We start from the raw sequence: 21,810 nt of genomic DNA, 5'->3' as shown, positions 1-21,810 counted from the left end.
GACCTCATCGATCCAGGAAAATACAACCAAATGTTACAACCCAGTTATTTATTTATTCATAAGAGACTCTTGTAAAATTAATTTCCCTTTCCCTGGTTAACTGTTGGTAATCTAATGTATGCGTGTTCACGAGGGTTAAGATGTTTAGGGAGTTATAAAATATTTTCATACATATAGATTCATCTCAATATCATTTAAAACTTTGTTTATTAATAAATAATTAATTTTGTTATAGTTTAAAGAAACCTGGTTTGGCATGCTGTATCCTGGAGAGAAATAAAGTAATTAATTTAACTATTTGTCAGTAGGTGGGAATCTTTACTAATATGCTGTGACCCTGGAGTATTGGGACTGAATTAACAGTGCATTTCTCCAAGCTGATCCAGAGTTATATAGAATAGCACAGTCGGCTCTGACAGAATCTGAGGCAAAAGGAGATGCGGAAGGCTATTATGTCGAAGACGGTGTTCTGAGAAGGAAGTGGAGACCACCTCACAGACCTGTGGATGAAGACTGGAAAGTTATTCAACAGATAATGGTACCACCTAAGTATTGCCAGGAATTATTAACGTTAGCACATTGTATTTCTCTAACAGGACATAGACGGATTCAGAAGACTAAATCACATATAAGTCAACATTATTACTATCCAGACCTTACAAAGAACGTGAGGCAATTTTGAAGGACATGTCATTCATACCAAAAGGTGGGAAAACCCCAACCTACCATAAAACCAGCACCATTAATTCCCACAGCAGTTATCGAGGAACCAGGTAGTAGAGTATTGGTAGACTGTGCAGGACGCTTTCCAAAAAAAAGCAGGACATCAATATGTACTTACTATCATTGATATGGCTACTCGATTTCCAGTGACCATTCATTTGAGGACAATTACTGATAAAGTAGTAGTAGAGAAGTTAACCCAATTCATTATGAGATATGAATTACTACTTGAAGATCAAGCTTATCAAAGTTATAATTTCACATCAAAAACTTTTCAAGAAGTTATGAGCAATTTGGGTATCAGAGAGTTAAAATCTTCGGCATATCATCCACAGACACAGGGGGCTTTAGAGAGGTACATTCAAACTCTCAAAATAATGATCAGACCATACTGTCACAAATATCTGCATGATTGGGATAAAGGGCAAAACTGTCTTTATTTGCAGCTAGAGATTCACCGAATGAGTCTACAGGTTTTAGACCTTTCGAATCGGATGACTGACAAAACATATGCAAAAAATGGACAGACAAGAACCCAATGACCTGAAATTTTCAACCAGGCGATGAAGTATTGATATTTTTACCTTTACAGGGTGAACCATTAAATACACGGTTCAGTGGTACATATAAAGTGATCAAAAGAGTGGGTAATAAAAACAAGAAATGTTGGAAATACTCAGTTTGTCTGGAGCATCTGTGGAGAGAGAAGAATATTTAAGATTTCAGATCAGTGATGCAGGGTCACTGAGCTGTAACGTTAACTCTGCTTCTCTCTCCACAGATGCTGCCGGACCTGCTGAGTATTTCCAGCATTTCTTGTTTTTTTTCAATTTCAGAATTCCAGCATCTGAAGTATTTTGCTTTTATAAAAGAGTGGGTAAGATTGATTACTTGACTGACACACCTGATCACCAGTAAAAGAATTGGCGCTGTCATAGCAATATGTTAAAGCATTATTATTGCAGGGAGGAGGATCAGTCAGTACAGACATGTCAGGTCCTGGGGACTGTTGAGAAAGAAAAGGATAGTGAAGATGAGGCAGAAGGAGGCCTAGACAATTCTCAGATTTAACCTCCTACTATCTGGGTCGCGAATACAGAATGACGAGGAAAATTAGATTCTGAACAATGTGAAGACCTAACCAGGCTTTTCACAACCTTTCAAAGAATTTGTAGTGATAAGCCAGGATGTGAAAAAATTGCCCACACATGATGTGGCTATTGGAGAATCCCTGCCTTTAAAACAACATCCTTACAGCTTCAGTCCAGACAAACAGGTTCAGTAAAAGCAGAAATCCAGTACATGCTAGAAAACAACTTAATTGAAAAGCAGCTGGATTTTACCAACAGTACCTGCACCTGATAGGGCAACTCGACTTTGTATAGACTACAGAAACGTTAATGTGGTAACAAAGGCAGACTCCTACCCAATTCCTCATTTAGAAGATTGTATTGATGGAGTGGGCTGTGCTTTGTTTCTCAGAAAGATAGATTGGTTAAAGGGATACTGACAATTTCCTTTGACACCTCCAGCTAAAGAAATACCAGCTTTTGTCACACTAGACACTCATTGTCCGTACCGAGTAATGCCATTCGGGCAAAAAAAAAGTGCCCCTGCAACGTTTCAAAGATGAATGAATCAAGTGGTAGCCAGTGTTCCCACGTGAAAACAGTTCAATAGTGATAATTTGTGCTACCAATTGTAACGTGGTTGCTGAGTGATGATAAAATAAAAAGTATATTAAACTTTGCCTCCAGCTGCAATGAACTTTGAACCTTTTTCTCATTATATAAACAATATCTAAAGGGTTTCAGTAACAATGTTCAGTGTTGAAGAGGGCGGGGTCTGGGTGAGCAGCTCCTGAATGTGACATGGTCAGGACTGGATGTTATGACCAGGACGGGAGGAGTGCACTGTGAATTCAGTCCCACTTTTCCACAGGTCACAATGTATTATTTCAAGTTACCCCACTTACTAATATAGGCAATAATATAACTATTTCTCCCAGAATTGAACACACTAACCAGGTTTCAACACACTAACCAGATTTCATTATTGAACAACAGAAATAACAATTTATTACAAAACAAGTCAGAACTAGTAACAAAATAAAATACAAACACACAGATTAAAATGTTAAAGTCCCAACATTAAATTTTAAAGACCCCTTCATTACCTGAGCATCTCACACTCACACATGCACATATATGTATACTGGTTAACTGAAAGAATAAAGAAGTATTTTTGGACCAGAGCTCCGTTACAGACAAAAAAACAAAAAACCCAGGCTGATCACTTTCCCACCCCTGAATAAAACAGATGAGACATGTTGCACCAAATCTGGCACACAGTCCAACCGCCGAGCAAGTTCAGGTAGGCCACCTAGATTCCCCTAAAAAAGCTCTCTTCAGGTGGTGCTGAGAAGCAACTCCAGCAGGCCCTCCTCAGAAACAGGAGATGAGATGAATCGATACAGTGGACTTCACGTGGTCTTTCATAAAATTGCTGGAAGGTGAGCTGGGTAGTTTTCTTTTCTCCTTCTTTGACACTTCAGCAGACTTGACAATCTCCATCCAGAAGGTAAAGCACACACACACACACGCACACACACGCACACACAGAGTGACAAGCTTGTCAGTTTTCTGCCCATCCCAGGTGCTCTGCTACTACTGAGCATGTCCAATCAAAGGGGTGCTTGTCACTTTTCTACCCCTTTTCACATATGCTACAAGAAGTATTGGTCTGAAATTAATTTACATAACAACTGTGTTAGCTAATTAAAGATTCTGATGAGAAATTGAACCTGGTCTGTATTGTGAAAGCACAGAAATCTAAGCTCTCGATAAGCAGAGAACACTGTAAAAATATCTGCATAAATCTTTATATCATTGAGTTTATCCATTGTGGATATCAAATTATAGAATCATATAGAATGGATACAGAGCAGAAAGAGGCCATTCAGTCCATTGTGTCTGTGCTGGCTCTCTTTAACAGCAATGCAGATAGTCACACATCCCGTAGCCCTGCAAATTTGTTCTCTACAGCTGCTCTTCTGATTGGTTTACATGTAACTGTGTTTCATGATCCTGCTGTTGATAAATATATTCACATGTTATTAGTAATATTGATTCATTTATTGGGCACATCTTTCTTCATTCAAAGTGGATTTTGGATGTGTTTATTTTGCAACAAGCTACTTTTAAATTATGCACAAATACATTTCCACACAACACAGTCACACAAAAATACAATGAGAAATAGCGTACACAGACAAAGAAACATATTTATAACAGAGAGGAACTGACCATCTGGTCCATCTATAACATCCTGTTTCCTGACTAGTCTATGGGACAACTTTCAAAATTTTGGAACAATCCCCAGATGTTAGTGATGAGAACTTTGCAGGGTCGACCGGGCAGAGTGTGTCGTCATTGTATCCAGAGCCCAGGTCAATACTGGGTGATCCGTTCTGTTTAATTCTTATTCTCCATAGTATAACGGTTCAATATAACTGAGTGACTTATGATAATAAAAACAGAAAGTGCTGGAAATATTCATCAGGTCTGGCAGCATCTGTGGGGAGAAACAGAGTTAATATTTCAGGTTGTGACCTTTCATCACATCTGTTCCTTTCATCCATTCTGATAAAAGGTCACAGAACTGAAACGTTAACTCTGTTTCTCTCCACAGATGCTGCTAAACCTGCTGAGTATTTCCAGCATTTTCTGTTTTGATTTCACATTTCCAGAATCCACAGTATGATTGCCTTGCGAGGTCATTTCAGAGAGCAGTTAAGATTAAACTGTGGGTCTGGAATGACATTTCCTCCAGACTGAGTAAGGATGGCAGTCATTCTTCCCTACAGGACATCAGATTTTATCCTTGTTAAATACATGTTTTAGACTGTGTTTAACTTCATTGAAATTCTGCAGACTGCCTCCATTATTGTTAAAAATCCCATTGAGTTCGAATGACTTTCTCCAGTTACACTTCCAGTGTCCTGGCCAAGGTTACTGCTGTTCAGGTAATGATAGAAACATGGGAGAGGTGGGAAAACACTTCCCTCAGGTAGGAGCTGCTGTCAAACATAGAACCATCCAGCACACAGGGAGGCCATTTGACCCATCGAGCCTGTGCTGGTTCTTTGATGGAGGTATCTAATTACTCCCACTGCCCTGTTTATTTTTAAATATACTTCTGAAAGTTACTATTAAATCTGCTTCTACCACACTTTCAGAGAGTGTATTCCAGATTGTAACAGCTTGCTGAGTAATACAACCTCATCACCTCCACCACACGCACCCCTCCCAACTTCATTTTTAACAATGATCTTAAATCTGTTTCCTCTGGTTACTGAGCTTCTTGTCAGTGGAAACAGTTTCTCCCTATCAGCTCTATCAAACCAACTCCACCCCATAATATTCAACACTCTATTAAACGTCTACTTCAGTTTATTTCCTGTCAGGAGAACAATCCCAGTTTCTATAGTCTCTCCACATCACTGAATTTCCTCATCCCTGGACATTCTGCAATGTGAAGGATTGCGATGAGATTTGGGAAATATTGCCAGTTGGGAATGGGAAAAATCGAAGGGAACCAGAAATGAGCGTGCAGTCACCATGTTTGTGAATCTTTAGATCCACTTTGAGAAATGTAATCAGAGGAGAATGAAGGTAAACTGTCCGATTGTTTAGAGGGGTCAAGGCACCTTTCCCTGATGGAAGATTCTGGAACATTTACTCTGATGTTATCGGTGTGATTAACTGATCTGATCCATGTAAAGGATTCTTATCACTGTGGGTCATGAATTAAAACCTAACTTCAGCTGTGGGACATTCAGTATAGTTAGTAACAGACAAGGTGCTGAAAGGCTCAAAGGGAGACCAGACCAGTTGTAGGAGAGCATGTTGTCAGTGACATGGATGTGTCTTCTGTGTGTGGGACCAGACTGTTTCCATGTATCCACAATGAATGTCCCACCCATTATTATGTTCAGGTAATCCTGATAATGGACACTGGTTTTCTGGTCACAGTAACCTGAAGTTTTAACTCATTGACACACTGGTTTAGTTTATCTTGTGACAGATACTAACAGCAGTCACTGTCAGTCAATCGATTAGTATGTTCGGCAAATACCCGTAGGGTCCGTGGTTTGAGCCCACCCAGTGACAAAGACAGAGTCTACTTTCACCATTTAGGATTCATTGTCACACAGCTCCTGATTGTTAATATGTGCTTTGGCTTCAAGAGAATATTCCCCACATATTACCAACTACACTGTTATCCAGTAAATCACTCCCGACTGCTTCTCCATGTATTCATTGTAAATAAAATGCTAAAGTATTTGGAAGATCATGTACCTCCTGCCAACCCATTAGTAATAGATTAATTTATTGGGTTAGAAGTGCTGATATAGAACTGAAAACACACAATCCCACTGTGTGCATTTAATTTGTGACTATTGTACAGCTGGTATTCGGGAAAACAGTTGAGAACACGTTGGACCATTATAATAAGATTTTCTGATAACTTTATTTATGTTGCTGTATAATTTTGTAAAAGACTGCGTTGTCAGAACAGGACTGTGAGAAAATGATGCAATATTTATGTGAGCCTCATGTTCTGGAATTCTCTGCCTAAACCTCTAACACTCTGTCACCTCCTTTCACACCCTCCTTAAAACTGAAAGCTTTGAGCAGTATTTTGGAGAGGGGTCAGTGCTGTCATTTGCCCTGATTTCTCAGTAATCATTTAAAACCATTCTGGTTCAATCCCTTCCTTTAATCCTGCACAGCAGCAGTGACAATAACTTTGTAGATTTGATGTTTGAGACCCAAAGAATTTCCTGAATTCCTGGGCACATTTGTAACACAGACATATAGAATCATTGAATCATTTACAGTACAGAAGGAGGCCATTTGTCCCATCGAGTCCATGCTGGCTCTCTGTAGAGTCATCCAATTAGTCCCATTCACCCGCTGGATCCCGTAGCCCAGCAAGTTTATGTACTTCAAGTGTCAATCCAACTTCCTTTTGAAATCATTGCCTCTGCTTCCTACCCTTGTAGGCAGAATGTTCCAGGTCATTTATTACCAAGGTTTAAGGGAGGGAAAGACATTCAATCACTGATCAATTTACAGACAGGCGATTGGGAATAAAAAGGAAATTTGTTCAGAGAAGAAAAAGATTAACTATCTGTTTGTACCATGGAACTTTGGAGCTCAAGTCCGCAATAAATCCACGAAAGACCAACTGTAAGGAACGAGGTGAATCAGAAATTAAAAATGATACAATTAGAAACCAAAAGGAGAAAATCTGATCGCCGAACAGATTTTTAAGACACATAAAATACCGTAGCAAAACCCTCTTACTCTAACATTAGAAAATGGCACATTTTAATTCAAAGATGTTTTTTGAGCAAGGTGATGTAACTGCTGAAATTCTGGCAAACCTGAGTACAGAGTAGTTGAAAACTATAACTAGGGAGATACAAGTGAAACTACCCAGCAAGGTGAAATGAACAGAGGTCCTTAAAGTGCTGGCTGAGCACTTAGGACACAGTCCCATTTCGGAACAGGTAGATGAGGAATTAACTCCTGAAACTGTCCCATCTCCCATGGCCAGAATGGAACAGGCTCATTCAGGATGTAACTGGAGTTTCAGGAAAGAGAAAAGGTGAGAGAGAAAGAGGAAAGAGAGAAAGAAAGAGAGAGAGGAAGAGAGAGAGAGAGAAATGACTTTCCAGCTACAAATATTGGAAATGGAGCTGAAGGCTGAAGCAGAGAGAGAGAGACTACCAGGGAAAATCTCTCATCACCCGGTAACCACCCAAATCTCCCTAACCCAGAATAATGTTTTGGGGTTAAGTTTGTAACAAAATTTGAAGACAGTGAGGTGGAATCCTTGTTTGCTACTTTTGAGAAGGAAGTGGCAGAACTATGATGGCCACAAGAAATGTGGGCCCTCACAATTCAAGGCCAGTTCACTGGGTAGGCTCAAGAGATCTATTCTATACTGTCCCCTGAAATGTCTGTTAATTACGAGAATACCAAAGTTGCCATCCTTCGAGCTTATGAGTTGGTCCCAGAAGCATATCATCAGCAATTCAGGAAAGCTTGAAAGCAGAGTTGTCAGGAATTTGAAAGGTGAAAGCAAATCGGTGGCCCCGATCTGTAAAAATACAGCACACCTATGATCAATTATGTGTGCGAATATTGCTTAAGGAATTCAAACATTGCCTACAGTCCAACCTGAGAGTGCACTTGGAGAAACAGAGAGTCCGCACAGCTAGAGAGTAAACATTTGTCGCCAATAGCTATGTCCTCACACATAGGACTGGCTACTCAGGCGAATCCTTACAAAGCCACCCCCAAGAACAGTGGGAGGATACGAAGGGAGAGTGGGATAGAAAGAGAGACAAACCTGGAAAGGGGAGTACAAACGAAAGTGCAAAGAGTCCACCCCAAATCCACAAATAGAAACCCTGGAGACCGGTGTGCTCCCACTACAGCAAAGTGGGTGACACCAGGCTAGAATGCTGGAGGGTAAATGGAAAATCGGTGGGTTTAATAGGTCTCTGCAAGTGCAGTACCAAGGAGCATCCCCCAGTTAAGAGCGTAGTAGGACGGGCAGAGGTCCTCACGGTACAGCCTATATCCTCGAAGGGAATTACTCTATGTATTAATGGACAGGTCAAAATCCCCAAGAGTTACTGGTGTTTTACCCTTGAAGGAACTACCCCTACCCTTGCCAGGAGATGAGCAAGTCCATTGTAATGCTCAGGGATACAGGGGAAACTCAGTACCTAATGTTAGAGAACAACATTCAGCATAGTGGTAGTGCCACAAAACATGATGGAGGGTATCCTCAATGTGAAGACAGGACTTTGTCTCCACGAGGACTGTCAGGTGGTCACTCCTACCACTGTTGTTACAAACAGATGCTTCTGCAACAGGTAGATTGGTGAGGATGATGTCAAGTAGGTTTTTCTCTCTCAGCAGTTATGTGCTTTAGGACTCGACCATCTCTTTCAGTAGTGGTGCTACCGAGCCACTCTTGGTGCTGGACATTGAAGTCCCCCACCCAGACTACATGCTGTGCTCTTGGTGCTTCTTCCGATTGATGTTCAACATGAAGAAGCACTGATTCATCAGCCGAGGCCAGGGGTGGGGGAACGGTAGGTAGTAATCAGCAGGAGGTTTCCTTGCCCATGTTTGCCTTCATGATGTCCGGAGTCAATGTTGGGGACTCCCAGGACCATTCCTTCCCAACAGTATACCACTGTGCCACCACTGTGTCTGCCCTGCCAGTGGGACAGGACGCGTCCAGCGATGGTGATGGTGGTGTCTAGGACATTAACTGCAAGGTATGATTCTGGAAGTACAGCTATTTAAGGCTGTTGCCTGACTAGCCTGTAGGAAAGCTCTCTGAATTTGGGCCCCCAGATGTTCCTAAGAAGGACTTTGCAAGATCTGCAGGGCTGGCTTTGCCATTGTCGTTTCCAGAGCCTAGGTCGATGCTAGGTGATCCACACAGTTTCATTCCTTTTCTGACACTGTGTTTTGACTTGATATAACTGAGTGACTTGCTAGGCCATTTCAGACCACACTGCTGTTGGTACATGTAAGGTAGACCAGGTAAGGACAGCAGATTTCATTCCCTAATGGACATGAGTGAGCCACATGTGTTTTTACAACAATCGATTATGGTTTCAATGTCAATATTAGACAAGCTTCTTAATTACAGATTAATTGAATTCAAATTTCACCATCTGCCATGGTGAGATTCAAACCCAGGGCTCCAGATCAGTAGCCTGGGTCTCTGGGTTACTAGTCCAGTGATATTACCAGTACACCACTGCCTCCCGTTAGAGAAATGGTTCCCATTGATGGAAAGGTCGAGAACCGGAGAACACTGATTGAAGATGATTGGTCGAACAAACTTCTTCTGTGTTGTAACAATTCTTTGATTTTATTATTCTAGTGTTTTATTTTATTTAGAGATACAGCACTGAAACAGATCCTTCGGCTAACCAAGTCTGTGCTGACCAACAACCACCCATTTATAGTAACCCTACAGTAATCCCATATTCCCCATCACCTACCTACACTAGGGGCCATTTACAATGGCCAATTTACCTATCACCTGCAATTCTTTGGCTGTGGGAGGAAACCAGAGCACCCGGCGAAAACCCACACGGTCACAGGAAGAACTTGCAAACTCCGCACAGGCAATACCCAGAATCGAGCCCAGGTTCCTGGAGCTCTGAGGCAGCAGGGCTAACCACTGTGCCACTGTACCGCCCTGAATTGGCTCCCCAAGTGAAGACATCTTCCCTAGGTCTACCTGATCATCTTTAACTCCCATCAACTGCTCACCTCTCAAACCTAACTTCTGTAGAGAAAAGAGTCCCAGCCTGTCTAATCTTTTATGAAAGTTTTACCATCTTAGTTCTGATTTCATTCTTGAAACATTTTTCATACTTCCCACAAGGTTTTTATAAACCTTTTGTGCTATGAAGATGAAAACAATGCAGGATTCTCTGAACGCAGTCGAACCAAGACCACACTGATTTTGTTTAAAAGCTCTCATCAAATTTAACACCTCTTTGAAACCTCCACTTATCCTTCCCAGCAATCCGAGTCCATCTACAGAACAGAAGGAGATCATGTCTTGTATAATTCTGGTAAATCTCTCAGACTTTCATATCTATCCTAAAGTGTGGTGCCCAGAATTATTTCAGCTGAGGCCTAACCAATGAATTATAAAAGTTAAGCATCTCACCATTCTCCATTGTTATAACCTGGAATACACTCCCTCAAAGGCCTGGGATAGTCAATTCAACAGTAAATTTCAGCAGGGAATTGGATATATATATTTCAAAATTAAACATTTACAGGACAAAGGGCGTTCAGCTGGGAAGTGAGATTAATTACATTAATCTATCAAAGTCCCAGCATCGGCACCATGAGCTGAATAGACTCATTCTGTGCTTTGAGATTCGATGATTCGAATTGTACTGAGGCTTTAAACCAAGGTCTAATAAAGGAAAAGTAGGCACTGTACCATTGAGTTACATCCACAATTAGAATTACCAGCAATACAAAAGGATTTCTTCCTGTCTCAGCAACAGGCAGCTACTCAGACATGAGGGTGTGATCACAATATTCAGTGTTGGCTGCACTTCACAGGGATCTTTAACCTTCAATAATAAGTTGAGGCAAAAGCAGTTACACTGTCTAAGAGTGAAGCAGTGATTTCATAGACAGTAAAAGATCTTCCCTGCAGCAACTGATCATCTGTACTTCACAAGCTCCGTCCTCTATTTATATTTCAGGGGAAGAAAACCAATCAATGAGCAGATCTACGTCCGCTCTCTCTGTGTGATCATAGGATGTGAAATGGCTCTGCAGCATGGTAAGACTCTGGATAACAAGTGGATTTGGTCAAATATAATCTGGGTTGCACAGAGATAAGGAAACAGAGCATCCAAGATCTTCAAAAAACTTACTGGCTTAACATGATACGCTGTTATCACACGGAAACCTTTCTCTATTCACACTCCCAACGTCTCCGCCAAAATTCTGAACAATTACCCTCTAATGAACATTTCACCCACAGGCTACCTAGCTCACTAAACTCTTTCTGTCAGCCCCTCTACGTTGCTTTCATTGATCTCACCAAAGCCTTCGACCTCGTCAGCAGACGTGGTCTCTTCAAAATTTTAGAAAAGATTGGATGCCCACCAAAGCTACTAAGTATCATCACCTCATTCCATGACAATATGAAAGGCACTATTCAACATGGTGGCTCCTCATCAGACCCCTTTCTTATCCTGAGTGGCGTGAAACAGGGCTGTGTTCTCGCACCTACACTGTTTGGGATTTTCTTCTCCCTGCTGCTCTCACATGCGTTCAAGTCTTCAGAAGAAGGAATTTTCCTCCACACAAGATCAGGTGGTGGGTTGTTCAACCTTGCCCGTCTAAGAGCGAAGACCAAAGTACGGAAAGTCATCATCAGGGAACTCCTCTTTGCTGACGATGCTGCATTAACATCTCACACTGAAGAGTGTGTGAAGAGACACATCGAACGGTTTGCAGCTGCCTGCAACGAATTTGGCCTAACCATCAGCCTCAAGAAAACGGACATCATGGGACAGGATGTCAGAAATGCCCCATCCATCAATATCGGCGACCACACTCTGGAAGTGGTTCAAGAGTTCACCTACTTAGGCTCAACTATCACCAGTAACCTGTCTCTCGATGAAGAATTAAACAAGCGCATGGGAAAGACTTCCACTGCTATGTCCAGACTGGCCAAGAGAGTGTGGGAAAATGGTACACTGACACAGAACACAAAAGTCCATGTGTATCAAGCATGTCTCCTCAGTACCTTGCTCTGCGGCAGCGAGGCCTGGACAATGTACGTCAGCCAAGAGCGACGTCTCAATTCATTCTGTCTTCACTGCCTCCGGAGAATACTTGGCATCAGGTGGCAGGACCGTATCTCCAACACAGAAGTCCTCAAGGTGGCCAACATCCCCAGCATATACACCCTACTAAGGCAGTGGCACCTGAGATGGCTTGGCCATGTGAGCCACATGGAAGATGGCAGGATCCCCAAGGACACATTGTACAGCGAGCTCGTCACTGGTACCAGACCCAACGGTTGTCCATGTCTCCGCTTTAAAGACGTCTGCAAACGCGTCATGAAGTTCTGTGACATTGATCACAAGTCGTGGGAGTGAGTTGCCAGTGATCGCCAGAGCTGGCGGGCAGTCATAAAGGCGGGGCTAAAGTGTGGCGAGTCGAAGAGACTTAGCAGTTGGCAGGAAAAAAGTCAGCAGCGCAAGGGGAGAACCAACTGTGCAACAGCCCCGACAAACAAATTGTATTTGCAGCGCCAGTGGAAGAGTCTGTCACTCTCGAATTGGCCTTTATAGCCACTCCAGGCACTGCTTCACAAACCACTGACCACCTCCAGGCGCGTATCCATTGTCTCTCGAGACAAGGAGGCCAAAGGATTTCACAATACTAAATCTCCTGAACTGAAGTCTGTCTCAGATGTTCATAAACAATGCCTCAGTGTGGTTTGAATGCTCTTCCACACACCAGCATTGGTTAAAACCATCTCCCTGAATGTAAAGTATTGAAATGTGAAGAATAATTGTGTAACAAAAAATAATTGTGTTTTAATTGTGTAATTCTTGGTCTACAAGACTATCATACAGAAAAGACGACATTTTGGGATTTTATCCATAGACTAATTGATAGGGACTACACATTCCAAAAATCTGGAATGAATTCTCCACATCAATCACACAGGGATGGGCAGTTGTCAGCTTGCAGTCAGGTTGATCAGCTAAAATATTATGCAGAGTCATTTGTAGCATAGAAGGATGCCTTTCGGCCCATATAGTCCATGCCAGCACTTCACGGATCAATCCAGTCATTCCCACTCTGCTGCTCGATTCCCGTAGTCTTGCAAGTTTATTTCCTTCAAGTTCCCATCCAATATCATTTTGAAATCATTGTTTGTCTCAGCTTACACCACGTTCATGGGCATCAAGATGCAGGTCATTACAACTCTCTGTGTTAAAATGGATGATATTGTGGTAAAATGTGAAGATATCCACTTTGGGAGGAAAAAAAAACCACAGAAATGAAGAGTGTTTCTTAAATGGTGAGAGATTGGGAAGTGTTGATGTCCAAAGGAACCTGGGTGTCCTTGTTTATACGTCACTGAAAGCTAACATGCTAGCAGGAAGCAATTAGAAACACAAATGTTGAGCTGGATTTACCAGCCCCCGCCGAGGTCAGGAGTTGTGGTGGGGGAACCTGGAAAATACCTCCAGGAGAGGCCCGCAACGGGCCTCAACACTGGGAAGGTCCAGCCCCATATTACTGGCAGGACCGAGGCCTCATGGCGGTCCCTCCTGACCCTCGGTGACAGAAACGTTATTTTAATATTTAAATCAATGTTAATTAATGCATAATTAATGAACTCCTCCCGGCAGCCATCCCACACCGATATTCCAGCCAGTTGCCAGAACTCCAGTGCCTTCAGCTCTCCGTTCAGAGGTGGAACACTGGTGGGGGAGAGGCAGGGGGTGGAGTGAAATTTTCAGGGCAGGAGGTGGGGAGTAAGGATAACTCTTGTTGTTGGTTGAGCGGATGGTGGGAAGGGGTTGAAGGTCAAAGTCAATTACATTTGTAGGGTAAAGGTCAGGATCAGAAGAAAGGTTTTTTGTGGGGAGAGGGAAAATGATAACCTAATTAGTCATTGGGGACGGGGGTGGGAGAGGGGATTGGAACTTTGAATAACATTTTAAATATAATTTTTTTTTAATTGTCACTTTAAAAATGTAAATGCTTTGGAAAGGCCTGCGGACCTTTAAAATGGCGCCGGTATCCGCGAGGTGGCGTTGGGCAACATTGCCGGGGACGGACCGGCCTCCCCCTCTACGTCATCGGGAGTGGGCGATCCACCCGGACATATAAATAAGCTGCAGCATGAAATATCACAGTGGCTCCGTGACACACATCTTGTGCATGTGTCAGGTCATTTTTGAAGCTCGCCTTCAATCTCAGTGTCAAGCTGGAAAGGTTCAGCCTGGTATGTTGGCCTTTATTGCAAGAGGATTTGACTTCAGGAGTAAAGAAGTCTTGTTGCAATAGTATAGAGCCTTGGTGAGACCGTATCTGGAGTATTGTGTACAGTTTTGGTCTCTTTACCAAAGGAAGGATATAGTTGCCATAGAGGGAGAACAATGAAGGATGATGTGATTGTCCTATGAAGAGAGATTGAGGAGACTGGGCCTATATTCTCTAGAGTTTAGAAGAATGAGAGGTAATCTTATTGGGGAATGTACATTTCTTTCAGGGCTCGACAGGGTAGATGCAGGGAGGATGTTTCCCTTGACTGGGGGATCTAGAAACAGGGAAAAAGTCTCAGAAATAGAGGTAGATCATTTAGGACTGAGATGACAAGGAATGTTTTCACTCAGAGGGTGGTGAATCTTTGGAATTCTCTGTACCAGAGGCCTGTGCAGGCTCAGTCATTGAGTATATTCAAGACAGAGGTGGATAGATTTCTAGGTATTAAATATAACAAGGGATATGGGGATACTGTGGGAAAATGTCATTGAGTTAGAAGATCAGCCATGATCTATTTGAATGGTGGAGCAGGCTGGATGGGCCGAATGGCCTAATCCTGCACCTGTTTCCTATGTTCTTATATTCCTATGTCATTCCTCACATTCACCTTCATCTCTTGTCCAAAATCTTCAATCCATGTCCCATAGTCCTTTTACCATCAGTTAATGGGTGAAGATTATCCTGGTCTATCTTATCTAAGCGTGTCATAATCTTGTGCATCTCTATCAATTCTCCCTCAATCTCCTATGCTCCATGGAGAATAACCCCAGCTTCTCCAACCTAACCTTGTAACTGAAATCCCCAGTCTCTGGAATCATTCTGGTAAATCTCCTCTGCAGACTCTGAAGGACCCTCACATCCTTCCTGAAGTGTGCTGACTGGAACTGGATGTAGTTCTCTAGTTGGGGCATAAACAGAGCTTTATAAAGGTTCAGTATAACTTCCTGCATTTGTACTCTATGCCTGTATTTCTGAAGCCCATGTTTCCAAATGCTTTTCTCACCACTCTCTCAAAATACCCCACCACCTTCAAACATCGATGCACATTCACCCCCCGGCCCTATGTTCCTGCACACTCTTTAGAACTGCACCATTAAGTCTGCATTATCTCATCCTATACCTTCTACAAAAATACATTACCTCACACTTGTCAAAATTAAATTCCACCTGCCACTTGTCTGCCCATTCTGCTAGCCTATCTCTGTCCTGTTGCAGGGGTTTGTGTGATCCTCACTGTTTGCCATTACTCCAAGTTCGGTATCATGGGCAAATTTTAAAATTCTACTCTGGATTCCAAGATCAAAGTCATTTATATATAACAAAAAAGGAAAGAGTGATCCTCGTAGTGACACATGAGGAACATCACTGTCTAATATTCTCCAGTCAGAAAAACAATCATTTACTATGACTTACTATCTCCGTTCTATCCTTTAGCCATTTTTATTAATCCAATTCAATACTAACCCTTCCATTCCTTGAGCCTCTGTTTTGTTAACCAATTTTTATTTACAATACTTTATCAAACACATTTCTTAAAATCCATGTAGACAATATCCACCACATTGCCTTCATCAACCTACTCAATTACTTCATCAAAAAATTAAATGAGATTAGTCAAGCATGATCTGCATTTTACAAATCTGTGCTGACTATCCATAATTTACTCAAACCTTTCCAAGTGTCTGTTGCTTTTTTCCTGATTATTGTTTCTGAAAACTTATCACCACTGATGTTAAACTAACTGGCCTGTAGTTGCTCGGACTGTCCTTATAACCCTTCCTGAATAAATGTGTCACATTTACCACTCTCCAATCCTCTGGCACATCCCCCATTTCTAGGTCAGATTGGAAGTCCAGCTTGAGCACAATAATCCAGGCTGGCTCTCTAATGCAGTAGTGAAGAGTGCTGCCTTTTTGGATGTCTTGAGGTGATGAAGGACACTATATAAACAGATTTTTCTATTGTTCAGTAAAGTATTCTTCGAGTTTCTGAGCAAATGCATTGCAGCTCACAGACATATATTGATATGGTATTGTGTTTGTGTAATTACTCTTGCCACATTTATGAGGATGAGACAATGGACACAAGCCCTGCACTAAAGAGCAAAGGTTGAGTTCAAGTGAAGGTTTAGGTGAGGGGAACACTTTAAATTCTGCTAGAAAAGTCAAGGACAAAGAGCAGAGTAGCAATGGGGGTAATGGTATACAGAGTGTGTCAGTAAGAGACAGAGAGTTTAACAGTAATGGTGCATCAGCAAATAAGGTCAATTCACAGAACATGGTGAAATGTTCAAATTGAAGGCTTTTTTGTGAATGCATGAAGTGCTGGTAACAAGGTGGACAAATTAATGGCACAAATAGAGAGAAATGGATTCAATCTATTTGTCATTACAGAGATGCACTTACAGAGATGTGGTTACATGGTGACCATGGTTGGGAACTAAATATTCCAAGGTAGGTGATATTTGAAATCAAATGGTGGGCAGGCTTAGCACTGTGAATAAAGTATGTCATTTCATCAATAAACCCTTCGTGAATCTTTGGAATTCTCTACCCCAGAGAGTTATGGATGCTCAGTTGGTGAGTTTAGTCAAAGGATGAATTCGATAGATTTTTGAACTCTTTAGGAATCCAGGGATATGTAAATCAGATGTAATGGGGAGTTGATTTCAAAGATCAGCCGATTCTCTTCAATGTCGGAGCAGACTTGTGGGGTTTTATGTCTTACTCCTACTCCTACTTGTTATGTTCTTGTGACAAGTAACATTAGACTCTGTTTAATCATCTTATCCCTGTTCCTTGTTGTTTCATTTTGCACTTTAATGCACTTGCTCCGAGTAAAATCTTTACTAATGCCCATTATTTAGTTACAGCTTCTAGTTTCACACCATCAAGTCCAGGTTGATCGGGCTATCATCTCATGGGCCTCTGACACATACACATTCTCCTTGTCCAGGAAACAAAACCTAATTCCAGCCTTCTCCCTTAGTCCTACTCGAGTTCTGTCCTAACATCCATCTCTCCTTCCCTTCACATTATCTCCTGTGTCCTCACGTATGTGGGACCCAACATCTGTTCTCTGGTCTTTTCTCACACAGCACTTCACACAACCCAGTTTCCCTTCCTTCCCCTTACAAGCTGACATTGTTAATGGTTCTCTCCCCTCGGGTGCACTTCCATTTCAAAGCAGAAATTCTAAAGTCTTCCAAAGTTTTGCTGAGCTGTAATTTGTGCTCCAATAGGCCGAATATTTCCAATCTTTGAACTGTAGAGAAGGCAACATGATACGTAGAGGTCATCGTGTCTCGTTTTACAAAAGATGGATCCAGAGCGTGTTGTTGGTTGGATTTTATATTCAAAGATAACTTCACCAAGATGTGTTGGCTCTCCTAACCATTGGAGTCATGATATTACTTTCCAATGTGCTCATTCCCGTATTTACCATTAGGTTTGGATTTGCAGGTCAGAAACATTTTATGTTTCTGTGCAGAGAGAAACAGAGTTAACGTTTCAGGTCTGTGACCCTTCATCAGAACAGGCAAAAGTTAGAAATGTAACAGTCTTTGAGCAAGTGAAAGGGAGGAGGAATAAGAAGAACAAGAAGGAAGGACTGTGATATGACAGAGGGGGGAAGAGGTTAAATGGCAAATGTCATGGAACAGAATGCAAATGAAGTGCTAAAGAGTGACAGTGAAAGATAATGCACGAGTCCAGTGAGAGTGTTAATGACAGAATAATGAACAGCTCTGTACGAAAACAAAATCACTAAAAATAAGTTTAAGACAAGCTCATGCTGAAGAAATAAATACATAAATAAAGAATAGAGATATAATATATATAAATTAAATAAAAATAATTAATAAACAAAGAATAATGTGACTGATGGTCTGAAATTATTGAATTAAAGGGCAATTAAGGATGGGCAATAAATACTGTCCTAACCAGTGATGCCCACATCCCATGAACAAATACATAAATCAATATTGAGTCCAGAAGACTGTAGAGTGCCTCATTGGAAGATGAGGTGTTGTTCCTCGAGCTGGTGTTGATGTTCACTGGATCACTGCAGCAGGCCGAGGACAGAAATGTGAGCATGGAAATAAGGTGGTGAATTAAAATGGAAAACAACCAGAAGCTCGGGATCATGCTTACGGACCGAGCAGAAGTGTACTGCAAAGTGGTCACTCAAACTGTGTTTGGTCTCCCCAGTGTAGAGGCAACCGCACTGTGAGCAGTGAATACAGTATACTAAGTTGAAAGAAGTACAAGTAAATCGCTTCACCTGGAAGGAGTGCTTGGGGCCTTGGATGGTGAAGGGAGAGGAGGTAAGAGGGCAGGTATTACACCTCCTGAGATTACATGGGAAGGTGCCATGGGAAGGGGACGAGGTGTCAGGTTGATGGAGGAGTAGACCAGGTTGTCACAGAGGGAGCGTTCACTTTGGAATGCTGACAGGGGAGGGGAGGGGAGGGGATGATGTATTTGGTGGTGACGTCATGCTGGAGGTGACGGAGATGGTGGAGGATGATCCTTTGGATATGGAGGCTGGTCAGGTGGAAAGTGATCTATACACTCACAATTTCCATTGTCAGCTTTGGTTCATGGGGCCGCTCCAGTTTATGTCTCCTAAGAGACTTTTGATAACATAATTACTCGGAATCAGGGATGATTAAAAAAACACGAATGACATCCTGTGTGTCTGTGACCATGGTGCACGGTTCCCCTTTATTTTCTTAAATCAACTGCACACTTTGACACTGTTGACAACGAGCTCCACCACTGAGACCATTAAATTACTGGGATAAAAACCATCTGCTCCAAGCAGCTGAAGAGACCTGAAGGATGTGGACTTGATCCAACTGTCAGTGAATAGAAACAACTTGCAGCTCAGAAGACAATCAGAGTAATAGAATCTTACAGCACAGAAGGAGGCCATTGGCCCTTCACGTCTGTGCTGGCTCTCCCAAGGAGCAATTTACCTTGTGCCACTAACCCACCTTCTCCCGGTTGCCCTACACAATCTTCCTTTTCATAGAATATTCCAATTCCCTCTTGAATGGCTCGATTGAACCTGCCTCCACTACACTCTCAGGCAGTACATTCCAGATCCTAACCACTCGCTGTGTGAAAATGTTTTTCCTCATGTAACTATTGCTTCTTTTGTCAATTACCTTAAATCTGTGCCCTCTTGTTTCCGATCCTTCCACCAATGGGAACAGTTTTGCCCTATCTACTCTGTACAGACCCCTCATGATTTTGAACACCTTTATCAATTCTCCTCTCTAAGCGAAGCATTCCCAACTTCTCCAATCTATCTACGTCAATGAGATTCCTCATCCCTGGGGCCATTCTCATCAATTTATTCCACACTTTCTCTCTTCACATCTTTCTTAATGTGTGACACCCAGAACTGGACACAATACTCCAGTAGCGTCTGAACCAGTGTTCTATACAAGTTCAATATAAGTTCCTTGTTTATCTACTATATGCCCCTATTAATTATGAATAGTTGTTTTAATTAACATTCAAGCAGGCTACTTGATAGGTGTTGAGCTTCTTCGGTGTTGTTGGAGCTGCACTTATCCAGACAAGTGGAGAGTATTCGATCACACTCCTGACTTGTGCCTTCTAGGTGGTGGACAGGCATTGGGGAGTCAGGAAGTGGGTTACTCGCTGCTGAATTCCCAGCATCCTACTTACCCTTATACCCAGAGTATTTATAGAAACAAAGAAAATAGGAGCAGGAGTAGGCCATTCAGCCATTCAAGCCTGCTCCGCCATTCATTATGATCATGGCTGATCATCCAACTCAGTAACCTGTACCCACTTTCTCCCCATATCCTTTGATACATTTCATCCCAAACGCTATATCTAACTCCTTCTAGAAAACAGACAATGTTTTGGCCTCAACTGCTTTCTGTGGTAGCGAATTCCACAGGCTCACCACTCTTTGGGTGAAGTAATTTCTCCTCATCTCAGTCCTGAAAGGTTTACCCCATATCCTTAGACTATGACCCATAGTTCTGGACTCCCCCACCATTGGGAACATCCTTCCTGCATCTGCCCTGTAAATTCCTGTCAGAATTAGCTTGGTTTCTATGAGATCTCCCCTCACTCTCTGACCTCCAATGAATATAATCCTAACTGACTCAATCTCTGTGCGGGTGGCACAGTGGCGCAGTGGTTAGCACTGCAGCCTCACAGCTCCAGGGACCCGGTTTCAATTCCTGGTACTGCCTGTGTGGAGTTTGCAAGTTCTCCCTGTGTCTGCGTGGGTTTTCTCCGGGTGCTCCGGTTTCCTCCCACAAGCCAAAAGACTTGCAGGTTGTTAGGTAAATTGGCCATTATAAAAATTGTCACTCGTATAGGTAGGTGGAAGGGAAATATAGGGACAGGTGGGGATGTTTGGTAGGAATATGGGATTAGTGTAGGATTAGTATAAATGGGTGGTTGATGTTCGGCACAGACTCGGTGGGCCGAAGGGCCTGTTTCAGTGCTGTATCTCTAATCTAAAATCTAATCTCTCCTCATGCGTCAGTCCCGCCATCCCGGGAATCAGTCCGGTAAACATTTGCTGCACTCCCGCTATCACAAGAACAACCTTCCTCAGATAAGGAGACCAAAACTGCAGACATTTATTCCAGGTGTGGCCTCACCAAGGCCCTGTATAATTGCAGCAAGACATCCCTGCTCCTGTTTTGGCCTCAACTGCTTTCTGTGGTAGCGAATTCCACAGGCTCACCTCTCTCTGGGTGAAGTAATTTCTCCTCGTGTCATTCCTGAATGGTTTACCCCATGTCCTTGGACTATGACCCCTGAATCTGGACTCCCACACCATCGGTAACATCCTTCCTGCATCTACCCTGTCAAGTCCTGTTAGAATTATATAGGTTTCTATGAGATCCCCTCTCTCTGTCTGAACTCCAATGAATATAATCCGAACCGACTCAATCTCTCCTCATACGTCAGTCCCGCCATCCCTGAAATTAGTCTGGAAAACCTTCGCTGCACTCCCTCTAGAGCAAGAACATCCTTCCTCCGATAAGGAGACCAAAACTGCAGACAATATTCCAGGTGCGGCCTCACCAAGGCCCTGTATAATTGCAGCAAGACATCCCTGCTCCTGTACTCGAATCCTTTCGCTCTAAAGGCCAACATATCATTTGCCTTTTTTACCGCCTGTTGCACCTGCATGCTTACCTTCAGCAACCAGTGCACGAGAGCACCCAGATCTCATTGCATATTCCCCTCTCTCAGTTTCTAGCCGTTCTGACAATAATCTGCCTTCCTGTTTTTGCTACCAAAGTTGACAACTTCACATTTACCCACATTATACTGCATCTGCCTTGCATTTGCCCATTCACTCAACTTGTCCAAATCATCCTGAAGCCTCTCTGCATCCTCCTCACAACTAACCCTCCCACCCAGTTTTG

This window comes from Heterodontus francisci, chromosome 29 (genome assembly GCF_036365525.1).
Source record: "Heterodontus francisci isolate sHetFra1 chromosome 29, sHetFra1.hap1, whole genome shotgun sequence".
Classification (NCBI taxonomy): Eukaryota; Metazoa; Chordata; class Chondrichthyes; order Heterodontiformes; family Heterodontidae; genus Heterodontus; species Heterodontus francisci.
This window is presented reverse-complemented; position numbering follows the sequence as displayed.